Source organism: Plecotus auritus, assembly GCF_963455305.1.
Source record: "Plecotus auritus genome assembly, chromosome: 4".
NCBI classification, from domain to species: Eukaryota; Metazoa; Chordata; class Mammalia; order Chiroptera; family Vespertilionidae; genus Plecotus; species Plecotus auritus.
In genome coordinates this window covers 92,023,461-92,048,856 of record NC_137775.1, presented here as the reverse complement: position 1 = coordinate 92,048,856, position 25,396 = coordinate 92,023,461, and the positions used below count along the sequence as shown (strand labels likewise).

At 40.1% G+C, this 25,396-nt stretch overlaps 1 protein-coding gene across 2 annotated transcripts in view; it reads right to left on the bottom strand.

Annotated features, from left to right (window-relative positions):
- USP49 (ubiquitin specific peptidase 49) overlaps window positions 1–21,352 on the bottom strand; it is a 112,646-nt gene extending 91,294 nt beyond the window's left edge. For both annotated transcript variants that reach the window (XM_080666929.1, XM_080666928.1), the window contains exons 1-2: window positions 21,278–21,352; window positions 19,210–19,291 (exon numbers count right to left, since the gene is read on the bottom strand). The gene's annotated coding sequence lies outside the window, so the exon portion shown is untranslated. The remainder of the gene's footprint in view (window positions 1–19,209; window positions 19,292–21,277) is intronic.
- Between the last annotated feature and the right edge of the window lie 4,044 nt (window positions 21,353–25,396).

Sequence of the window (25,396 nt, the reverse complement as noted above, 5' to 3'; positions counted from 1 at the left end):
GCTACAGGTAACCCCCACCCCACCTCCAAAAGTTGGGTCAATGGCTAATCACTTTATGATGAAAACCACCAGTTAACTTTCAGAAGCCCCAATGTGGCAAATTCAGCTTTCAGTTTTTCCATGGTTCATTCTGGAATATGAGTAAGATAGCCAAGGTTATACATTTAAATAAAAAACAAAAACAAATAATTCTATAAATAAAAAACCAAAACAAATAATCAAGGAAATAGAGATGGTACAGGAGGCTGAAGAAATATTTTTAAAATTATAATTAACATACTCAGAAGAGAACTATTTCATCCATAAAACAAAAATAGAAAACTATTAAAAAGCAACATTAACTCTTGAAAATTGAAAATAGGATAGTAGAAATATAAAACTCACTAGAAGAGTCTGAAGATGAAGTTTAAGACATCTTCAAGAAAGTAGAGCAAAGAGACAAAAAGATAAAAAATGGAAAAGATAGGAAAATTAAAGGACCCATCAGCCTCTAAGTTCCAAATACAAATAATAAGAGTTCGAGAGAGAAAGAATAGGAAAACTGGGGGAGCAGGAGAAATTTGGTTTGAATTTAAAAATTTAAGAAAAATCTCAGAAATGAAAAATCCAAATTGAAGCCCTCCTGTGCCTAGGACAACAGATAAAATAAGACCTCCAGTGAGGCTGATTATCATCAGGGACAAAGATAAGATCCTAAAATCAATCAAGGAGGGGGAAAAATCATGACTCTAAATACCATCAGACTTTCATTATCAGTAACAGAAGCAAGAAACAGATAAAACAATATTTGTTAAACTCAAAAGAAAATACCATTCAATCTAGAATTCTATACCCAGGGAAACTATAAATCAATTATGAGAGAAAATGAAGACATTTTCACATATGTAGATTCACAAACAAATTTATACCCCATGCACCCTCTTCTTAGGAACTTTATGGAAGAATTGCTTAATTAAAGTAACAAGAGTAAAGGAGGAAGATATGGGGTCCAGGAAACAGGGGGCTCTCAACATAGGGAGGTGAAGGAAATACCTAGGATATGTGAGAAGGTAGATCCCAAGATAGTAGGTGAGCAGGCCTAGAGAACAATCTGCACAGATTTTTTAAAATAGCAATCTAAGGCCTGGCCGGTGTGGCTCAGCGGTTGAGCATTGACCTATGAATGGGGAGGTCACAGTGTGATTCTGGTCAGTCCATATGCCTGGGTTGTGGGCTCAATCCCCATTGTGGGGCATGCAGTAAGCAACCAATGATTCTCTCTCATCATTGATGTTTATATATCTCTCTCCCTCTCCCTTCCTCTCTAAACTCAATAAATCAATAAAAGTATTTTTTAAAAAATAGCAGTGTAAAACCAATGTTTAGGAGAAACCAAGATGGCGGCATAGGTAAACACCTAAACTGCTGCCTCGCACAACAATATCCAAACTACAACTAAAAGACAAAATGGACACCATCCAGAACCACAGGAAAGCTGGCTGAGTGGAAATTCTACAACTAGAAGAAAAGAGGAGAGGAAAGCACAACTGAGACTCAGAGGATATGCAAAAGGCTGAGGTACAGAGACTTGCACGTGGAGAGGACAGGTGGCTGTGTGCACGGGCGGATGAGTGCGCGGCTGGCTTTCTAAAGCGGGAGGGAGACGGAAGCTCCCGACCGCATGAAGTCTAGTCCCGGGCAAGATGCTGGGAAACCAGACTCATTCGGGGGGAATCTGAACTGTCAGGAAAAGAGAAAGACACTGAGACTCAGGAGCAGCGGAACGCAGAGGTCTGGAGGTGCGCGCGCACAGAGAGAACTAACTGCTGAATGCATGGGCGGCTGTGTGCGCGGCTGGCCTTCTAAAGCGGGAGGGAGACGGAAGCTCCCGATTGCACTGAACTCCAGTCCCGGGTGAGACTCTGGGAAACCAGACTCATTCAGGGGGAATCTGGACTGTCAGGAAAAGAGAAAGCACACCGGAATTCGGGAGCTGCGGAAGGCAGAGGTCCAGAGGCGTGCACGTGCACAGAGAGGACTGACTGCTAAATGCATGGTCGGCTGAGTGCGCGGCTGGCTTTCTCAAGCGGGAAGAAGAAGGAAGCTCCCGACTGTGCTGAACTCCAGTTCCAGGCAAGTTTCTGGGAAGCCCAACTCATTCGGTAAGAAACTGGACTGTCCAGCAGCGGGCAAAACTCGAGGGTGGCTTTCTCTCAGAGGTGCTTGCAGCAATTACCGAGGGACACTGAGACCCAGGGGCCTCATAGGGCAGGGCTGATGGGAAACCAAGGCTGTCTGCTCCACCCTGAAACTCCGCCCCATCCAATCTGAGCAGAGAGGCTTTTGTAATTTTGCAAGTCTTGTCTCATAAGAGTGTCTCCAGCAGAGAAGTTCTCCTAGTGCAGACACAGCTGATCCTCACAGCCAATTGGCCTGGAGGTCAATTCCTCCCAGTGATACTAACAACAATCAAGGCTTAACTACAACAAGGCTGAGCACACAGTCCACAAAGGGGTGCACCAAGAGTGTCCACCTCAGGTAACTGGGGAGGCTGAGCCACTGTGCCCTATAGGACACCTACCACTCAAAGCTACTCTACCAACTCAGGGAAGCAGCAAAAATGCGGAGACAAAGAAACAGGTCACAAATGAAAGAAATGGAGGAAAGCAAATGACTGGATATAGAGTTCAAAACCAAGGTTATAAGGTTTTTCAAGAATTTTCTAGAAAAGGCTGATAAATTTAGCGAGACCCTTGAGGATATGAAAAAGGACCAACTAGAAATTAAACATACACTGACTGAAATAAAAAATATTATACAGAGACCCAACAGCAGACTATAGGACCGCAAGAATCAAGTCAAAGATTTGAAATACAAAGAAGCAAAAAACACTCAGCCGGTAAGGCAAAAAGTAAAAGAATCCAAAAATTTGAAGATAGTGTAAGGAGCATCTGGGACAACCTCAAGCGTACCAACATCAGAATTATGGGGGTGCCAGAAGAAGAGAGAGAGCAAGATACTGAAAACCTATTGGAAGAAATAATGACAGAAAACTTTCCCTACCTGGTGAAAGAAATAGACTTACAAGTCCAGGAAGCGCACAGAACCCCAAACAAAAGAAATCCAAAGAGGACCACACCAAGACACATCATAATTAAAATGCCGAGAGCAAAAGACAAAGAGAGAATATTAAAAGCAGCAAGAGAAAAACAGTTAGTTACCTACAAGGGAGCACCCATACGACTGTCAGCTGATTTCTCAACAGAAACTATGCAGGCCAGAAGGGAGTGGCAAGAAATATTCAAAGTGATGAATAGCAAGAACCTACAAACAAAGACTACTCTACCCAGCAAAGCTATCATTCAGAATTGAAGGGCAGATAAAGAGCTTCACAGATTAAAAAAAAAAGCTAAAGGAGTTCATCACCGCCAAACCAGTATTATATGAAATGCTGAAAGGTATTCTTTAAGAAGAGGAAGAAGAAGAAAAAGGTAAAGATAAAAAATTATGAACAACAAAGTGACAATACGCATCTATCAACAAGTGAACCTAAAAATCAAATGAATAAAAAACCTGATGAACAGAACAGACTTGTGAATGTGATAGAATCAGGGGCATGGAAAGGGAGCAGACTGACAATTCTCGGGGGGAAAGGGGTGTGGGGGGTGCGGGAAGAGACTGGACAAAAATCGTACACCTATGGATGAGGACAGTGCGGGGGGAGGTAAAAGCAGAGGGTGGGATGGGAACCGGGTGGAGGGGAGCTATGCGGGGAAAAAGAGGAACAATTGTAATAATCTGAACAATAAAGATTTATTAAATTAAAAAAAATAAAACCAATGTTTACAAAAATGGCATTAAATATCAAAAGAAATAGCTCAAAGAGTAGAAAATGGAGGTAACTGGAGAGGCAGAATGTTGGGGGGAGTGGGTAGTATACTTTATATAGGCTTAGTATTGATAAATATTAAATTTTAAAAGACTCTTGCCCTGGCCAGGTGGCTCCATTGTTTGGAGTGTCCTCCAGTACACCAAAAGGTTGCAGGTTTAATCCCCAGTGGGGCGCATTTGAGAGGCAACCAATTGATGTTTCTCTCTCTCAAATCAATAAAAACATATCCTCGGTTTGAATTTAAAAAAATTTTTTTAAGATTCTTGAAAGGCTAAAAAGGATGTTTTAAAATCACATCTAGCCCTAACCGGTTTGGTTCACTGGATAGAGCATCAGCCTGCGGACTGAAAGGTCCCAGGTTCGATTCTGGTCAAGGGCATGTACCTTGGTTGCAGGCACATCCCAAGTAGGAGGTGTGCAGGAGGCAGCTGATCGATGTTTCTCTCTCATTGATGTTACTAACTCTCTATCCCTCTCCCTTCCTCTCTGTAAAAAACCAATAAAATATATTTTTAAAATCACATCTAAAAATAAGATTTCCCAAGCAAAATTTCTGAGGGGGGAAAAATAATGAAAGAAAAATAAATTTTCAAGACAGAGCAATATCAAAGTACTTGGAAAATTCTACATCTTAGCATAGAGTGTGACTTTGAAAAAAAAATAAGAGCAGAAAAAGTTCTGCTCATAGATACTACTCAAAAGTCAAAACTACAACACCAGCAAAAAGAGAAAAATGGAAGAAATAATTTTAACATATTATGTATTATTGAGAAAAGTTCATAGTTTATAGCTATGTCAAACACATCACAAATTAAATTTCCCTTTTCATTCAGTTAAGCAGATGCTAAACCAAAGTCAACAGAAAAACTTGATTGCATCACATTTTAGTCAGAACTGAAAACACTTAAAACACCATGTTGCTTCCTTAGGAAAGGAAAGCACAAATATTGTGAATCTGTTGGAACAAGAGAAAAAGCATTCTAAGTCCATCTTTATCCTCTCCTGAAGACTGAACAAATAATAGTAGGATTCATGTACAAATCTGAAACAACTGCTGCCCAGCTTTCTCCAATATCCCAAGAAGTTGCATCTCAATTAGGAAATATGCTTTTCTCTATCCTCAAATACTTTACATCTATATTTTCTATGGCCCTTTCACAGAAAAACTGAAAGTATAATCTCATACTTATCATACTTAATATAACCTACTTAGAGTCAATGAGTGTTAAATACGTAGTTATTGATCATGTGATGGGCTCTTCATGGTCAGACAAGCCGAGGAGTTGCCTGCTATTTACTCAGTTTTATGACATTTGGAGCACTGTAAACAGGGGGAAACCACTGGATTTGAGGTTTTTGTAAAAATAATCTCTTACTGATTTTTGTCTAGGGGTGACTTTTATTTTGTTTTTTCCAAACATATTTTTATTGATTTCAGAGAGGGAGAGGGAGAGAGATATAGAAACATCAATGATGAGAGAGAATCATTGATTGGCTGCCTCTTGCACGTCCCACACTGGGGATCATGTGGGGATCGAGCCCGCAACCCAGGCATATACCTTGACCAGGAATCGAACCATGACCCCCTGGTTCATAGGTCAATGCTTAACCACTGAGACACCCAGGCTGAGCCAAGTCTTTTAAAAAGTCTAATATGCTGAAGCACTTTCCAACCAAATCTATTCTAGTAAAAACACTTGCTCTCAATTTTCACCATAAATAAAGACAATGAGAATAGATTAGACAGGTGGTTTAATTGTAGCATACTTTATGGCTTTCAAGGTGAATGCTTAAAAATGTTTGCTTCATCATTTCTTGCCATCAGGAAGAAAACACACTTTAAACTTTTATATAAAATTTGATGTTTTTTCCTTTTTGAAGTCTGAGAAAATGCGTTAATATCTCACAAAATATAACCAAAAGTTCCTCCAGCTTAAGAAAGTAAATATACTACTATGTTTATTGTTTCATGCTTACTTCACAGAAAGGAAACAGCTAACTAGAATATGAAGAAATGGAAGAAAAAAAAAATGGCGGCGGAAGAGTCAGACATGTCCCGAAGCAGATAGAAAGAACAGCTGAGGGTCGCACGGGGAGTGTCTGTTGGTGAGTTAAGGGACAGCTATACTCCTGGAGAAGGTGGGGGACTGCTGGACGGGGCTCCCCTGACCAGGCAGCTCCCACTGCTGCTGGGTTCCCTCCCGGAGCCACCGGTTTGGACGCAGAGACCGCGCCATCTTAAAGGGGAAAGTGGATGTTATTGGAAGCCTAAAAATCTACAACTGCAGCACCCACCGAACAGCTGCGAATCCCAGAGCACCAGTCCCCAATTGGCGCAAACACATGGATTCAGAGGAGCTCTACACTCCACCACGGAAAGGTCAGATTTCGCCTGGGATAAGGTGAGGTCTCTAGTCCCGGCAGGACAGAGAACCGTGCGCACTGCGGGACCTGGAGGACCGGGGGAAGTCTGCGCCTAGAAAAATCCGTGGCTTTTGGGGCTGGCGTGATCCATGAATGTGGAAGGGGATCCTCAGAGCTGCTAACAGAGGGGATCTCTAAAAAGCAACCCATTTTGATCTGACGCAGAAGGACAGCCTAAAAATTTTAAAAGTGTGCCGGCTGCTTGGACACGGGGGCGGGGGGGGGGGGGGGGCAGGACTGCGCAGACTTGCGCGCAGCCCCGGAGTTCGCACATTTGCGCTTTCTCCTCTTTAAATCCTTGCTTCTGATTTCTGAGCCCAGTGCACGGGATCACCCAGTTAAGGACACCCCAGGAGACTGCAGAGAAAAATTGTTTTTCTGGAACCTAGGGATCGGAGCGGGGAGTGACCGTTGGAGAACCAGCTCCGGGGCAGCCCACTCCCACAAACCGGTATTGAGTGCCACAGGGAAAGCAGGATCTAAGCACAGGCTAGAGAGGACCTATAGACCTGGAGGTCAATCCAGAAACACTGCCACCCAGGGGTTGAATCACAAATTGACTCTTGTGTAATCACAAATAAAGGAATACAGGAAAGTAAGACACAATGCCTGCTTAAAAAAAGTGTTGTTTTATTTTCTCTTCATTTGACTTAGAGATTAGTGTTCTACATTCTATTTTCATCTTTCCTTTAGCATCATTCTACTCTATCTCAACTCTACCTTTATGGCATCACTCTCTTCCTAACTTTTCCCCTTTTGTTGTCCTGTTTCTCTTACCCTTCTCCTGCTTTAGATTTTCCCTATCCTTTCTTTTTACCCCCTGTTAAAATTTCACCCTACTTATATATCTAATTTTCAATTCTCTGCTCCGAGTTTATACACACCTCTCTCTTCTCTGTCTTCACTATCCAAAAAATTGTTTTTCTCTCTGTCCTTTTGTTGTTGTTGACTTGAATGTTGATTATATTGAATTTTTATGCTTGTTTGTGAGATTGGTTTGCTTTTCTTGTTTGTTTGCTTTGTTTTTGTTTGTTTTTTGCTTCTGTTTTCCCTCACCTCGCTTGATATTAGTGGTTGTTAGTAGTTTGTATTCATCTCCAGGTACTTGTTGCTGGCATTTGCTGGGATTAGTGGCTGTTCTATTGGAGTTTTCTCCCCATATATATAGTTTGTTCCCCTTTTCTTTCTTATTCTCTTTCTTTTCTCTCTTATTTTTTCCTTCCTTTTCCCAATTTCATTTTGGCACTCCTTTTTTTTTCTTTTTTTCTCTTCTTCTTTCTCTCCTATCCCCTAATTTGCCTTTCTCTGGTGGTCACCTTTATCTGGGGTTATTAATATCATGAATACATTTCTGTTCAGTGCCTTGTGTGTTATACCTGGTTGTGTTGTATTTTGTGCCTTTAAATCAACGCAGGAGAGAGAGAACTACATAACCAGACATCCGGAGAAGAGAGACCATGGGGAGACAAAAAACAGCCCGCATATGAAAGAAAAGCAGGCATCACCAGAAAAGGAAGTAAACAAAATGGAGGCAAGCAACCTGTCAGAGAAAGAATTCAGAGAAATGGTCATAAGGTGGCTGAAAATAATGGAAGACAAATACGACAATATGAGTAAGAAACAAGAGGAAATGAAGAAAAACCAAGAAGAAATGAAAAATGACATTGCTGCTGTAAAGAACTCAGTAGAAAGCATCAAGAGTAGACTAGAAGAAGCCGAGGACCGCATCAGTGAGCTAGAAAACAAGGTAGGAAAAAATACCCAAGTAGAGCAGCTTCTAGAAAAAAAAATTAAAAAGCAGATGGAGAGCCTAAGGGAACTTTGGGACAACTCGAAACAAAACAACATCCACATAATAGGGGTTCCAGAAGGAGAGAAAACTGAGCAAGAAATAAAAAACCTGTTTGAAGAAATAATGACGGCAAACTTACCTGATATAGGGAAGAAAAAACCCACACAAATCCAAGAAGCTCACAGAGTCCCAAACAAAATGAACCCCAAAAGACCGACGCCAAGGCACATTATAATTAAATTGGCAAACACCAACGACAAAGTAAGAATCTTAAAAGCGGCCAGAGAGAGACAGAAAGTTACCTACAACGGAACCCCCATCAGACTAGCAACTGATTTCTCAACAGAAACACATCAGGCCAGAAGGGAATGGAATGCAATACAAAGTCATGCAAAGGAAGGGTCTGAATCCAAGAATACTGTACCCAGCAAGGCTATCAATCAAAATTGAAGGTGAAATCAGGAGCTTCACAGACAAAAAAGGACTAAGGGAATTTATTACCACCAAACCAGCAATGCAAGAAATGCTAAAGGGTCTGCTGTAAAAAAAAAAAAAAAGAAATAGAATATGAAGAAATGTTCAAACTCACTAAGAATTAGAAAATATAAATTGAGACATTATTAAATGGCAAATATTAGAAATGTGGCCAATACCAGGTGCTGGGGTGATGGGGAATACAATGCCTATGGGACATAAACTGACACACCCATTCATCAATCTAACAATATTTATTGCACAATGCCACTGAAAACACTTAAAAAACATTTTCCTTAGGAAAAGAAAGCACAAACACTGTGAAAGCACAAATACTGAGTCTGTATCACAAAGAAATTCTCAAACACATCCATAATGGACATGTACAAGACTGTTTATTGGTAGCATTGTTTATGGTAGCCTAGGCATCCATCACTATGGGAATGGATGCACACCATGGAATACTATGCTGCAATTAGGACCAATTAGCCAATATACATCGAAAAACATACTTAGCTCTTAAATCAATGCTAAGTGAAAAAAGTAAAAACCAGAGCAAGATCTATAGCATTTTTACAGGGAGAATTCTAGAGCCGAATTCTACAGTAGTAGGACATAATGAGGAATTTTGGAATTAAAGATACATATAGAATCAAAGACATATAGCAAACACATTAGAAAGGGTGCTGTGGGGTGGGAGAGGAAATTGGGCACAGGAAGGTAGCTAAACAAAGGGCCTTTATACACCAATGCTAGACTGTGCCCAAATCACAGACTATGAAGTCCAAATTCAGAATATTTTTCATTTGTGCATATATTAATTTATTCATTTTTAAAAATTTGTATTTATTGACTTCAGAGAGAAAGAAGGGAGGAAAGAAACATTGATTTGTTGTTCCACCTATTTATGCATTCATTGGTTGCTTCTTGAATGTGCCCTAACCGGGAATCAAAATTGCACTTGGCATGTCGGGATGATGCTTCAACCAACTGAGCTAACTGGCAGGGCCTATTCCATAAAAATTTACTAAACACGTCAAGTGCCAAGTACTATGCTTAAATATAAACTTTTCTTGTTATTTCTGCTGAAGTTTTTTTTAAAAAAAAAAAATCTCAAGAATGTTTTATATGTTTTAAGATAGGTTTCAACTAGTAGAAGAAGAGGGAAATAATTTAGATTAGAATATAGTATATACTATGGTCTGAGAAAGTCATCATTCTTAAAATAGATTAATTTTATAGCATAAAAATTTATACTTACAATTTTTTCATCAAATATAAACACACCTTGGAGTTCTTTAAAAGACAAACTTAAATAAAAAGTTGAAATACAAAGAGAAATCTAAAGCCCTACAAAATTACACTGTCACATTTCAGTTCACAGGTAAAACATCTTCTCTCGTGGCTCTCAAGTGTGAAACAATTTCTTTTTTTTAAGAAATGTTTTCTACTTTATTTGTTCTATGAAATTTTCCCACAAAAAAAAAAAAAACTATTTCAACTGCTCCAGGAATACTTCTTGCCAGATTTCTGTTTTCTAAAAGATTTCACAAGCCAAATACTGGCTGTCAATGTAGGTGTTGCAGCTAATATGGCTCACTACACAGCACTGCTAAAAAATTAACACATTAAGTGAATAGTGACATATCTATTCCACAGAAAATGATGCTTTCCCCCCAAATTACCTATTCCCCTCTTTTTTTTTACAAATACCAAATGTTAATTAGTATATACGATAATATTGGTAAACAAAACCAACAGCAACTCATAGGACATCATGTGTCTAGCGCTCTAAAATTATAACTCTTCAGTATTTTATTCTTTAACATTAAGTGTTGAGAAACCAAGATGGCGGCATAGGTAAACACCTAAACTGCTGCCTTGCAAAAAAATTTCAAAACTACAACTAAAAGACAAAACGGACATCATCCAGAACCACAGGAAGGCTAGCTGAGTAAAAATTCTACAACTAGAAGGAAAAAGAAAAGCACACTGAGACTCAGAGGAGCTGCAGGAGGCAGAGGTACTGAGATGCGCACGCGGAGGGGGCTGGCAACTGAGTGCACAGCTGGCTTTCTCAAGCGGGAGGGAGACAAAAGCTCCCAACTGCGCTGAACCCAGTTCCGGGAGAGACTCTGGGGACCCAGACTCATACGGGGTGAAACTGGACTGTCAGGAAATACAAAAGCACACTGAGACTCAGAGGAACTGCGGAAGGCAGAGATACCGAGGTGTGCACGCAGAGAGGGCGGGCAACTGAGTATGCGGCTGGCTTTCTCAAGCGGGAGGGAGACAAAAGCTCCTGACTACACTGAACTCCAGTTCCGGGCGAGACTCTGGGGACCCAGACTTATTCGGGGAGAAACTGGACTGTCTGGCAGTGGGCGAAACTCGAGGGCGGCTTTCTCTCAGAGGTGCTTGCAGCGATTACCAAGGGACACTGAGACACAGGGGCCTTTTAGGGCAGGACTGACAGGAAAACAATGCTGTCTCCTCCGCCCTGAGACTCCGCCCCAACCAAGTTGAGCACAGAGGCTTTTGCAACTCTTCTCCCATAAGGGTGTCTCCAACACAGAAGTTCTCCCAGCGTAAACACAGCTGATCCTCACAGCCAGTTGGCCTGGAGGTCAATTCCTCCCAATGGTACCAACAACAATCAAGGCTTAACTACAACAAGGCTGAGCACACAGTTCACAAAGGGGTGCACCAAGAGTGTCCACCTCAGGTAACTGGGGAGGCTAAGCCACTGTGCCCTATAGGACACCTAGCACACAAAGCCACTCTATCAACTCAGGGAAGTAGCAAAAATGCGGAGACAAAGAAACAGGTCACAAATGAAAGAAATGGAGGAAAGCAAACGACTGGATATAGAGTTCAAAACCACGGTTATAAGGTTTTTCAAGAATTTTCTAGATAAGGCCGATAAATTTAGTGAGGCCCTCGAGGATATGAAAAAGGACCAACTAGAAATTAAGCATACACTGACTGAAATAAAAAATATTATACAGAGACCCAACAGCAGACTAGAGCATCACAAGAATCAAGTCAAAGATTTAAAATACAAAGAGCAAAAACACTCAACCGGAAAAGCAAAGAGCAAAAAGAATCCAAAAATATGAAGACAGAGTAAGGAGTCTCTGGGATGACTTGAAGCGTACCAACATCAGAATTATGAGGGTGCCAGAAGAAGAGAGCAAGATACTGAAAACCTATTGGAAGAAATAATGACCGAAAACTTCCCCCACCTGGTGAAAGAAATAGACTTACAAGTCCAGGAAGCGCACAGAACCCCAAACAAAAGGAATCCAAAGAGGACCACACCAAGACACATCATAATTAAAATGCCAAGAGCAAAAGACAAAGAGAGAATATTAAAAGCAGCAAGAGAAAAACAGTTAGTTACCTACAAGGGAACACCCATACGACTGTCAGCGGATTTCTCAATAGAAACTATGCAGGCCAGACGGGAGTGGCAAGAAATATTCAAAGTGATGAATAGCAAGAACCTACAACCAAGATTACTCTACCCAGCAAAGCTATCATTCAGAATTGAAGAACAGATAAAAAGCTTCACAGATAAGAAAAAGCTTAAGGAGTTCATCACCGCCAAACCAGTATTATATGAAATGCTGAAAGGTATTCTTTAAGAAGAGGAAGAAGAAGAAAAAGGTGAATATAAAAATTATGAACAACAAATACATATCTATGAACAAGTAAATCTAAAAATCAAGTGAAAAATCTGATGAACAGAATAAAATGGTGAATATAATAGAATCAGGGCATAGAAAGGGAGTGAACTGACAATTCTCGGGGGGGAAGGAGTGTGGGGGCGTGCGGGAAGAGACTGGACAAAAATCGTACACCTATGAATGAGGACAGTGCAGGAGCGGGGGGTAAGGGCAGAGGGTGGTGTGGGAACCGGGTGGAGGGGAGCTATGGGGGGAAAAAGAGGAACAATTGTAATAATCTGAACAATAAAGATTTATTAAATTTTAAAAAAAGAACTAATTTGGGGACCAAAGAATTCAATGTTAATGAGAGTCCTTCTATTACATGATTAATAAAATGCATGTATGGTTGAAAAAAAAAATACTAAGTGTTAGTAGGTGGGACAATCAAAGCTGAAGAACAGGAATGGTTGGGCTAACCATCCACGCTACTGGAAAAACCAAAGTCACTTGATCTGTCAGTGAGGTGTGCAGAATCATCATCATTCATAATAAAGACAACAAATGCTTACAAACAATAATGTAGCCCGACCAGTATGGCTCAGTGGTTGAAGTTCAACCTATGAACTAGGAGGTCAAGGTTTGATTCCCGGTCAAGGCACATGCCTGGGTTGGGGGCTTGATCCCCCAGTGAGGGGCATGTAGGAGGCAGCCCATCAATGATTCTCTCTCATCATTGATGTTTCTATCTCTCTCTCCTTCTCCCTTCTCTGAAATCGATTTAAAAAAAAAAAATAGGGGGGAAGGGGAGGCCGGGGGGAGGTCAATGGGGAAAAAAAGAAAAAGGAGACATATGTACTACTATTTGTAATACTTCAAACAATTAAAAAAAAAGTAAAAAAAAAAAAAGATAATGTATTTTCATTGAATAATCTATAATAATAAGAGCATAATATGCTAATTAGACTGGACTTAATTCCGGATGTCCTTCCAGACGACCTTCTGGAAGAAGCCGTGGTGGCGGGGGCCAAGTCCCTTGCACAAATTGCATGCATTGGGCCTATAGTAGCTAATATTGAGCTTACTATGTGTCAGTCACTGTTCTAAAACATTTTATATGCATTATTTAATCCATCCTCACCACAACCCAATGAACTAGGTACTATTATTTTCTCCATTTTACAGATCATTTTTCAAATCAAATGTAAGCTCTTTCTCATTACCTTTGAAACCTCCACCAAATGGCCTCAACTTCCCTCTGTTCCCTCTTTTTTACCATTCCAGACATTTCTGACTCAAAAATATGACTGATGTTTCTCATATGAATTAATCAGTTCTCTTCTCTGGCCAACCTCCTCCTCCTTCTCCCTTACAAGCACAGAAAATTCCTTCATGAATATGCTCTCTTAACTCATTCCTTACATGCTTATTAAAAGCAAAGAATATAGAAGTATAGAGTATAAAAAGTGGTTACCTCCCTGCAAAAAGGGAACACCTCAATAACAGTCCTTAACATTTTATAAAAATAGGAATATTCTATACATATCATTCTATAATGTGACTTTTAAAAATAATTTTACAATGGACATCTTTCTACATCAGCATATAGAGATCCTCTGTATTCTTTTTTTAAAATATATTTTTATTGATTTCAGATAGGAAGGGAGGAGAGAGAGAATCATCAATGAAAGCAAATCATTGATTGGCTGCCTCCTGCACGCCCCCTACTGGGGATTGAGCCCCCAGGCTGGGCATGTGTCCTTGACCGAATTGAACCCAGGACCCTTCAGTCCACAGTCCGATGCTCCATCCACTGAGCCAAACTGGCTAGGGCTCCACTGCATTCTTAACAGCTTAGTGGCATTCCCCTGTGGGGACCCATCATACATAATTTAACAAATCCCCTAACAGAGGAACTTCATTTTTTACTATAACAAACAATGCTATAAAGCAAAGCTGTACTACAGTTTCCATGCAAGTTTATGAATATTATCCATAGGACAAATGTCTAGAAGTGGAATTACTCGGTCACAGGGTTCACACATTTTAAATTCCAATAGGCATTGTTAAATTTACCTCCAAGGAAACTTACATTCTCATCAACAGAGTGTGAAACTTCCAATTTCCCCACATCCTCATTCACTACTGGCTATCATCAACTTGTTTAATCTTTCAATCTAATAGGCAAAAAATAGTAATTATATGTCATATTTATTTAAATGATTAGGATTACTGACTTTACAGCTTAAATAGATTTTTGAATTTATTATTAGTTGTAAATTAAGCTGAAAATAAAAAGTATTCAAGAAGCACATTAACAATATAACTGGGGAGACTGGTAATGTTTAACCAATTTGGAATTTTTAGCATGGAGTAGACAATGAAGCCAACCACAAATGGTTTGATTTCTTCATAAAAGCACACATATCTTTCAAGTGAAATGTATTGCTGTCAGTTCTTCAAGCTATGCCAAACATTTTAAAAATGTTTCTTTTAAAAGAGTATACTCAATTCCATAGTCATATATTAACTTTTTCATCTTTACTTACTCATAGCATCTCTTTGTGTGATCAGTCCACTCGATTTTTTCTGTTGCTTATTAATCTGACCTTTGACCTTTTATCTAATTACACTCTTAAAGCAAGAGTGTAATTAGTATCTAGCCACAAACTCCCAACATAATTAGGACAATAATATAGGTTGTTGTATTAGAACATTAAAAGAAGTAAATGTGAGGAAAACATATAGACCCACATACGCTATGTATGCTTACACAAATGCAATGTCCTTGAATGCTGATGCACTGTCAAAGGCTAGATGTCTATGATTATAATGCTACTAGCAATGATGGCTTAACTGAGCTATTCACACACTTTCTCACCTGATTTTCTTTGTGGCCACCTCCAGGCAACCATTTTTTGTCAGGAGGACTCTAATTCTAACAGCGACTCTGACCTTATTATCCTGATAAGTTAGTATCTCTAACTGCAAAAATAAGTACCACAAATTATCTAGTACACTAGAAAGGTTTTGGCTCAAAACTAATAAATCACTAAACCCATCTCTACCATTCCTTTAATTCTCAATTAAAATTATATTCCTCACTAAATAAACCGATCCTTACAACTTTTTCCAAAGTCAAAGTCTTGTACTTTAATATGCCCACGTGGCCTATCCAAACGAGCGCATGACAGATACTACACATCACCTCTCTCATGTGTCAGAGACTGGAAGAGATAGGCCAGGGGGCAGGAAAGAGCAGAACACCAATGTGACAGAGTGCTAAAACCAAGCAATAAATTATCTTTCAGTCATTCACGTCTGCATTTTGAAAAAGCTGATACAAAGCAGGGCCTATCATTCCTTTGGAGGAATACGAGTGTTCTATTAAAAGTACTTTCCTAACTCATAGCAACAGTGCTGCCCTGCCACCCCTCGCTTAACAGGCCCAGCAAAAGAAGGACAGTTGGGTTATAAAGACAATGACAAGAAGCTCAGTATTCTGACAATGGGAGGGACCAGTGAAGATCAGCTTTCTGGGCTGTAAACCATGCCAGACTGTTCTGCTAATCCTCCCCAAATCCCACAACATTGGGGTGGGGGTGGGGCCAGAATAGAAAAGTTCAAAGTTGAATCAAGGACTGCTGCTCTGGATTACAGGAGATCATAACACTCCTACTTAAATGTGGGGGGAGGGGAAGGGGCAGGGAACGGACATATACAAAAGCCTGCATTTATTAAAAACACAAAAATAAATTTTAGCCTTGATCCTTCTAATATGCTAACCAACATCTGCCCCCAATCACTTGCCAGCCATGCTGCACGGAAGGCACAGAGTAGCAGGCGTTTTCACACAGGGAGGCTGGAAGAGATGCTACTAGAGTGTAAATTACTAATTAGCTCAGTAAAGACAAAGAGAGAAAATACCTGTCACAGAATGCTGTTTACAACATGACACATAATAAAAACAACCCTGAACATTTCAGAAGAGCGCCTTACTTTTCAGACTTCTATTAACATGTAAATGTCAAAGGAACAGTATTATAGTCTTTAAAAACTGACCATGCCTAAGAAACAATAATACCTGACTGGGAAGAATGCTTTCCAAATAATTTGTAATTTTATCACCTTTATGAAAGCAAAGTGTTTTTAATTATTATAATCAACTGTAATAAGAAGCTATATTTCATCAGTATGATGATCACTTAAAATGGGGGAAAGGAAAAAAGGCTTACAAGTGCTGTAATTTACATCGGTCAGAGTACAGCTAATAGTCCTTTCACTAAAATCAGACAGGGCTTATTCTGCAGGACATACCTTTACCAAAAGGATAAGCTACCATTTTAATAATAAAGACTGAGAATGAGCTGACGGTGGCAGTGGAGATGGGGGTCATATAAGGAGATGTCTCCTTATATGACAACTGTAAAGACTCCCAAAATGTAGGTTATTTGGGGGGAGATAATAGAATGTTACAATATTTATATTCATTCCCTTACCATAAGGCAAACCTATCAGTATGAATTGCAACCAATGGTCTTATACATTTTCCACTTAGATCTTTTCCATCTCCTTAAAGCTACAAAAGGATCTTCAGAATATATCTTAGGCATGGTGTTGAACAACTCTGTGGCTCCTGTTTTCACATAATAACCTCCCATACATCATCAATACTTAGCATATCCTGAGGACCCACTCATGTGTGAGCACACCATGCCAGGTCCCCAACAGAGGGGTACACCATGACACAGTTTTTACTGATGTGGGAAGGGCTTACAAACTCATCATTCATAGGTAAAAGAATGTTTTTCCGAATAGAATGAAGAAAACAAACCATAACAGCACAAAATCCACTCTGATTCCTTTGCTTCACATGATTGACTAAAATAAAATACATACCTACTTGCTGATACACTCAAGACATTCTCCCTTCTCTTTTAAATATTAAGGCCTTCATATCCATTTCCTTTTTAAATTTACTTGTTTAGAAATACTCAAGTGAGATAAAATAATAAAATGAAAACAACTGGTGATTTTAAATAAGGGTATATAGAAGTTCCCTGTTCCATTTTTGTAACTTTTCTGTAAGTCTAAAACATTAAAAAAAATTTTTTTAAGTCACCCAAAATAATCAAGTTATTAACCACAGATATTCTCTAATAGGGTTGTCAAGTTTCAACCAGTTGACAAATTTAGCTCATGCTAGGCACTTAGTACACACTAATTACTAGGTATCATTTTATTTTTATTTATTTTTATTTTTTTATATATTTTTTATTGATTTCAGAGAGAAAGGGAAAGGAAGAGAGAGATAGAAACATCAATGATGAGAGAATCATTGATGGGCTGCCTCCTGCACGCCACCTACTGGGGATCGAGCCCACAACCCGGGCATGTGCCCTGACTGGAATCGAACCCGGGACCCTTCAGTCCACAGGCTGATTCTCTATCCACTGAACCACACCAGCTAGGGCTAGGTATCTTTTTAAAAGAATGGATCATTTGTACTAAATGAACCACTGGGTGGGGGATGCTGATAATGGGGATGGCTATGCATGTGTGGGGGCAGAGGGTAAATAGTAAATCTCTATATCTTCCCCTCAATTTTGCTGTGAACCTAAAACTGCTCTAAAAAGATAAAGTTTTGCCCTGGCTGGGTGGCTCAGTTGATTGGAGCATCATTGTCCCACACACCAAAGAAGGTTGCGGGTTTGATTCCCAGTCAGGGCTCATTCCTAGGTTGCAGGTTCGATCCCTGGTCAGGGCACCGTACAGAAGGCAACCAATTGATGTTTTTCTCTCACATTCATGTTTCTCTCTCAAAAAGAAAAAAAAAAAATCAATAAACATATCCTTGGGTGAAGATAAAAAAAAATTAAAAAATAATAAAGTCTTAATTTTATAAAAATGAATGCATCAATTTACTTAACCAAATTAAAGCATGCATAAATGTACTTAGTACATTATTTATACAGGCAAACAAACAGAAGATAGTAAAAAGTTAGCAAGAGTCTACAAACCTGTAGGATATATAACAGGTCCAGGGCCCTTTTCTAGCTAAAAAAATAACCATTAATCTGCAATGCTATTAGGCATTTTTTTATTGTTTTGGGGTCATTTTGTCTTATAAAAACAATTTTATAATGAAAAATTAGGAGTATGTAAGAACCTTGATGTAATCTTTGCATTAGATATAACCCTTCGGGTGTTTGTCTCAGGTTCCCCATCTAGAAAGGACCTGAGAAACAGTTAATAACAGAACCAAAGGGATAATTTAAGGATTGGCAAACAAGACACATTAAGGGATTAAAATAAACCAGCACTGTGTAATCTAGAGAAAAGCATGGTAAAGGATAACTTCACAGCAGTCAAGCAGAGCCAAAGCACAATGAATCAGAGCACATACTTTGCCAGCAACATGCCAACGTTGGAATCCTATCCCCCACCACTTGGTAGAAATCTCCCTTATGAACTATTAAAAAAAAAACCAAAAAACGATTAAATGTATCATTTAGTTACTACTTGGCAAAAGAAAAACTCCAAATGTTACTTGTACTAAAAGATTATCTGAGTATAACCTTGGGCAAATCACTTAATCTCAAGGAGCTTCTATTTCATCACCTGTAAAATGGGAACAGGAATAGTGCCAATCTCAAAGGATTGATGTGAGGAGTAAATGAGTTATAATCTGTAAAGAGTTTACAACCATGTCTGACACAAAAACACTATAGATGGCAGCTACTATTATTAAGTTTATGAAGAACTAGCATCTTCTTAATACTTTAATAAGCAGATATTTTCACTCAAAAATTGAGAATGAGGCCAGAGAACAAATGTAAATATAGTATTAAGTGTGTGCTGGTTAGATAGAAAGCTGACTCTCCTTATAAAGAATATAATTAAATGCTGGAAAAGGTTATCTACAAAGGTTGCCACATTACCTCTGAAGATTTATAAAAATAGCATACATCTTTATCTACCTGGGTTGATTTAAGTAGGATATTGACTGAAGTTGCTGGATAAACTAGAGGTCCTTTCAAGTTTTCGTCCCATCCAAAGAATCTACAATTAATCAGAAAGACATTTAATTATGTACAACCTACTTACTCAAATCTGAAAATATAAACTTAAAAGTTTTTGCTTAGCAAATACGATTATAAACAGAATAAAGTTAACTTAAATAGAATTCTACTTGATGAACAAATGAAAATAAAGCTTAAATTTATCATCAGAATTATTACTGATAAATAGTATCAGCTGAACTAAAAGATTATCCATTTTCAGTTTTAGGAGTATCAAGTAAGAAATAACCATTCACAGAGAATTGATGATTTAGCACACTATGGCAGCAGACAGAAACAAAAGACAGGACTGAGCCAGACTCTTCTTGGTGGTTCTTATATCTTATATCTTCTTCTTTGGCAATATTATTAAGTCTAAAATAATTTATGTAAGAACACAAGTATAAAACAATTACATTATTAAAATGGCAAAACCATTTCACTAGTAATTCCAGCCCAAACACATCTGTAAAGAAAGAAATTCTCACACACATCTCACAGAAACACACACCTCATACCAAAGTTACTCTTCAGCTTGAAAGTTAATATTTAAGATTAATCTTCTTGAAACTTAGCAGCAAAAATAGTAATTTTTTTAAAAGCCTGTTAAAGTACTAACCAATCTAGTCACCTTGAACACCTGCTTAACAGAATCCACAATCCATGAATACAGTTATCAGCTGAATTCAGAAAGATTTAAGATTCTAAGTTATTTATATATTAACAACCAATGTTTCTAATATCACAAATCAAAATCAAATCTTTGCTATTACAAATGCCTTTAACCTAATCTTTGCTTTTATACAAACACCCACAAAACAGTAGTACTCCAAAGAATTTACCTGCCTTTGGAAAAAAAATTATCTTTGTGTATCTCAATGTGTACTAATGAAATAACCTCAAATAAGATTCTCAAGAAAAATTTGCATTTTTAAAGTAAATTATATTCTATCCTTTAGCACCGTTAAGTATAATCATTCGTATTCTTAGCTAAATATAAGACCTTCAGACTAAAAATCATCCAAATACTCAGTAAGAATAACCTAAATTTTGTCTCAAATTTCTTATCTTCCTTTAATTTCCCAAAGTGTCTTAAAAATAAAAATCTTCTATAAAGTTAGTATTAATATTGGCTTTCTTTATTCACACCTACAAAATAGGAGAGGCAGTGAGCTGTCCAAGACTCCAGCTTGCATTATATTACAGAGGTTTTCTCCATGATAAAAATTACTCATAAATTCATTATTTAACTAAAAGATAAGTCCCACTCCAAAATCCTCAACTACTCTATAAATCTCCCTTTCTTTATTTCATTTTGCTAAATGGATGCTACCTACTACACTATGAAATGTCCCACACAAAGCTAAAGGCAGCTCAGGAACTCAAAGCCCTCACAGCCCTGATTTAAATCTCTTCCTCAGCAAACTTCCCTGGTTGGTCATTTGCCTCTTTCTGAAATGATTTTTCAGTATTCTCCAGCCACCAAACACAGCTAGGTAGAAATCTGGTTATTTATCAAAACAAAAAGATCTTCATCTTTATCTCACTAACAGTGGGCTCTCCACTGAAAATGAAAATACTGTGGATAAAGCACTCTGCTTGCCCAGTGCTTGTCAGGAACAACACAGCACTGTCACACTACACAGGCACAGCCACCCTGTTAAAAAAAAATGCACCCCGTTTTCCCAAGATCACAACCCCAGTGAAATGCAGAGGTTTTCAGCACTGAGTTGATGCTTTATCATTCAGACAAGAACAATATCAAATCGAGTCTCATCTCTTCAAAGTGGACATAAAAGTCAAATTAAAAACAATGAAAGGTAGAAGCAGATTCAAAATTCCTTGAAGAGAGAAAGAGGTTTCTGAAATTTCCTACTTTTATGGACAAAAGGACTCGAGACAGTTTCAACACAGTTCTCTTCTCAACAAAGAATTCCTCCCCACTCTACTTAGATTTTACCCCTATCTCTGGTCTCTTTTCACTCACCATGGTTCCTCCTCTTCTGGACCAAAGGCTCCCTACACTTGATACTTCACTACGGCATCTGTGCCCTGACCCATGCAGACCTTCTGGAGTAATTCCCCCCAACATGCACATTTGATTCCCCCCCTCTGTACTATACCCCAGTTCTGCATCCATCAGGATTCCTCTGGTTTTCCTGAACCCTGTTCTCTTCCCTTACTCCCCTTATCATCATTTAAACCCCGGGCCGTCTCTGCCTTGCTCCTCTCACCCTCTGCTCTCAGCCCCATCTCTTCACTTCACTATTTTTACCTTGGATCTTGCTGAACCTCATCAATTAACACAATTCCGCAGTTACCCTGTCCCACACCGCCATCACTTCTTACACCCGTCCGCTCTTTTCTTTCAGCTTGTCTGGTCCCCGAGTTGTCCTATAAACGCCCTAGCTCTCATCTCTATGTCCTTGCATCCTTACACTACGCTCTTATTCCTAACTCCACCTGGTACTAGTCACCCTCTTTCACTTTCAAGAATCTACACCCATTGCCCACCACTAACCCATTACCTTTCTCAGAACCTCGCAGTTCCCACCCACCGCCAGTCCTAGTCCTTCAGCTCATCTCGCTCTGCACTAGTTCACACCCTTGTCACGTCTGGCTCTTAATCACTCTCTCTCCTCTGCTCCCAACTATTACCCCAGCTCTGCCTCTCCTTGCCGCCCACTTCCAACTCTAACCTCAGTACCCATCACCCCACTACCATCCCCTGCAAAGCTTTCCCCTTCAAACCCTTGCTCTTACACCTAACCCCAGGATGCCTCTTCCAAACCCTGGTCTTCCTAACCTCATTCCTTGCCCGGCTTCCTTAACACCCTCCCTGGTTTCTGCCTCCTTTCTACCTCCTAGGCTGGCTTTTCTCCTGCCTTCTAACCCTTTCTCCCCTTAATCCTCATGTCATTCTTAGACCCGTTCCCCGCAACCGCCCCCCAAGCCTTCCTTCCTCTCTTCTCCTCAAGGCTTTTACCCATACCCAGTCGTCGCCCACCCCGCCAAAATCCAGCGCCGGCGCGCCTGGACCGCGGTCTCTCGCCTCCCGCCGGCCCCCGCCCCGGGCGCCTCCAGCCCGCCGGCGCCGCGGTCCCGCCTCCTGCCGCCGCTCCTCCCGCCCGCGAGGCGCGCGCCGCCTTTGTCGCCCCTCACCCGGTGTGAGGATTTTGCTTCTTTAAAGGGGAGGGCCAGTGAGCCGGAGACTCCTGTCCCCGCCTCCGAGTCTTGGAATGGGCTCCCAGGCCGCCCTGGTCCCCGTCTCCCCCACCCCCTGGAGCTACCCCCTTTGCCGCCTCCCCACCACCTCCACCCGCTTCCTCGACATTGCCCCCCCTCTCTATTTACCGCCATCATCTGCACGCGCGAGCTGTCACCAGAGCGCGAGACAACCGAACTCGGCCCCGCCCCCTTCCCACCCATTGGTCCGCAGGCAGGAGCCCCGCCCCCGGCCCCCGCATTGCGCCAACGGCGCAGCGTTGGGCCCAGACCCTGGCAAAGGCGTCCGCTCCCAGGGTTCGCGCCGCGGGCGCAAAGTTTAGGGTCAACTATGAACGCGAGGCCAACTTAAGCCTAGCGTAAGGGGCGGCGGCGTAGAGGGACGCTAAGAATCGAAGTTTGGTTGAAGCACAAGAGGGGTAAATAAGGAGGTTTCCAGACAAAGAGACTCTTAAGGTACCGAGTCTTCTGCCCGTCCCTCCTCCTTAAAGGGCCAGACTCTCCGCCCATCTCCGCTCCCTTCTCCCCAGCCCTTCAGCCGTGGAACAGTAAAGGAATATTAGTTCCCCGCACTCTTTTTGGAGCTCCTTTAACATCTCTCACCACCGCCAAGGGGGGAAAGCCTTTCTCACTATCCTGTCTATGCTTTTGTTTTGTTCTGTTAACAGACTTAAGTTTTAACCGGGTTGTTTGTTCCGAAAGAAGCAGCCTCCGAGCAGTGGGGTTTCCTGAGGCAGCGCCTTTGCCAAAAGTTACTGCTGGCTTCCAGACGGGAGAGCACTGACTTTTGTCACTGATGACCGAGGCGGGATTCAGCTTTTTATGGAAATCCCCTCAAGAAAGTTTCACTCCGTTAACTGAAGACGATCGTTCTGCAGATCGTGGGGATGGAGACCATAAGGAAACAGAACGGCGGCTATTCCTACAAGCCTTCTGTCTCAGAAAAGGTCTCTTTCCCGAGCAGCCTTTTGGGTACATTGTCCAGCCATAACTTGTGAGTGGTGACGGTACCCCAGATAAGACCAACACTATTACATCACCCAACACATGTCTAAAGCAGGTAAAGTCTTATATTTAAATATAAAGACAAGGAAAAAATAAACATGCGTTATCAGCTACACTGGCACAAGGCTACACACTTGTAAATATGAAATAGAGAAGCACAAAGGCCAAAGAACAATAAAATAAGAAGGGGAAACAGCACTGCATGTCCAAGCATGAAATTACAATGCCTGGAGCCAAGCACAATTATGTGTGAAAACATTTCCAAAGGCAATTAACTTGGACATTTTTAAGAGATTTGATGAAAGAAAGGACCTGGTGATTGATTTGGTGAGGATTTTGTCACGTGGCTCGAGTTCAAAGTTAGATATAAAATTCAGCATTCCCTTTGTTGTCTATCACCTTTAACATTATTCTTTTTAAGAAATTCTTATCTTACATTATAACTCCTTACTTATTTTCTGCCTTTGGTCCCCAAACTGCCCAAGAAAATTCTTGGAGAATAAAGATTGTATCTTATTCATTGTTAATTCCCTAACAAAGAGCCTGAAACATAACAGGTGCTTTTGCTGAGTGAAGGATTTGGGAGATACTTAAGACTTCTGAAGGAAGGGGTACTCTCAGAATAGCAATCTCCAGCAGGTAAAGATTCTCAGTGCTGTGAGCATGCATTATTACATCAGTGTTTCTCAAAGTGTGGCCTGTGGAGCCCTTGGGATCCCTGAGACTCTTTTGGGGGTGGAGGTGGTCTAAGATCAAAACTATTTTCATAATAATAAGATATTATTTGCCCTTGTTACTGTGATGACATTTGCACTGATGATATACCAAAAGTAATGACAGGTAAGCATAACCAATGGATACAGACACCAGGGGGGTGAGGCATGAGGCGGGGGGCAATGGGGGGATAAGGACACATATGTAATACCTTAATCAATAAAGAAAAGAAAAAAAAGAAAAAATGACAGGTAAAATTGTTACTGCCTTAACACAAATCAAAGCAATGGCACTAAATTGTACTAGCAATCAAGGTTTTTATTCTTCATTGCCACCCATTCACAGGGAAAAAATACCTGTTCTACTTAAGGAAGTCCTTGGTGAAACACTAAAAATTATTTGTTTTATTTAAGTACAGTTCTTTTCAATACTACTGAATGGATGTATGCATAAAGCACTTCTGTTCCTTACCTAAGCACAATGATTTTCTTGAGGAAAAGCACTTGTGCAATTTCTCTGAATTTTGAACTGAATTAGCAACTTTCTTCGTGGAATACCACTTTTCCTTGAAAGAACAGCTAACAGATAAACTAAAGTAATTCAGCCTTAGGTCTCTGACAGATATTTTCTCAAAAATAAACAAAGTGAGCCTGACAAGCATGTGTTAGCAATGATAAAACTCATGCCCTCAAACAAAACATAGAATTTTTTGAACACTTGTATCTATCACTGTGAGCTTAACAGCTTCCCAGGGCTTTTCTGGTGAGATTGGTTGTGATATTAACAAATACAACTTTTTGATACTGTATGGTGAAATGTGTGTCAAAATTTACAAGATCTGTAGTATTTTCCAAATGACCAATGCACAAACCACACCTTGGTAAAAAGATCCCTTCCAAGTGCAAAATAAACCAATGAATGCTAATATACAAGAGCACAAAAAGTTCACTGAGTTTGAGATTCCACATTGCAACTAACCTTTAGTGGAATTGTGATGTAGTATCAAAGAATTTCCACAATTATCTGAAAAGATTTTGTTGTTGTTGTTAATCTCACCAGAGGTCCCTTTTTTTTTCCTATTGCTTTTGAGAGAGAGAAGGAAGGGAGGAAGGAACAGAAAGACAGAGAGAAACATCGATGTGAGAGAGACACATCCACTGGT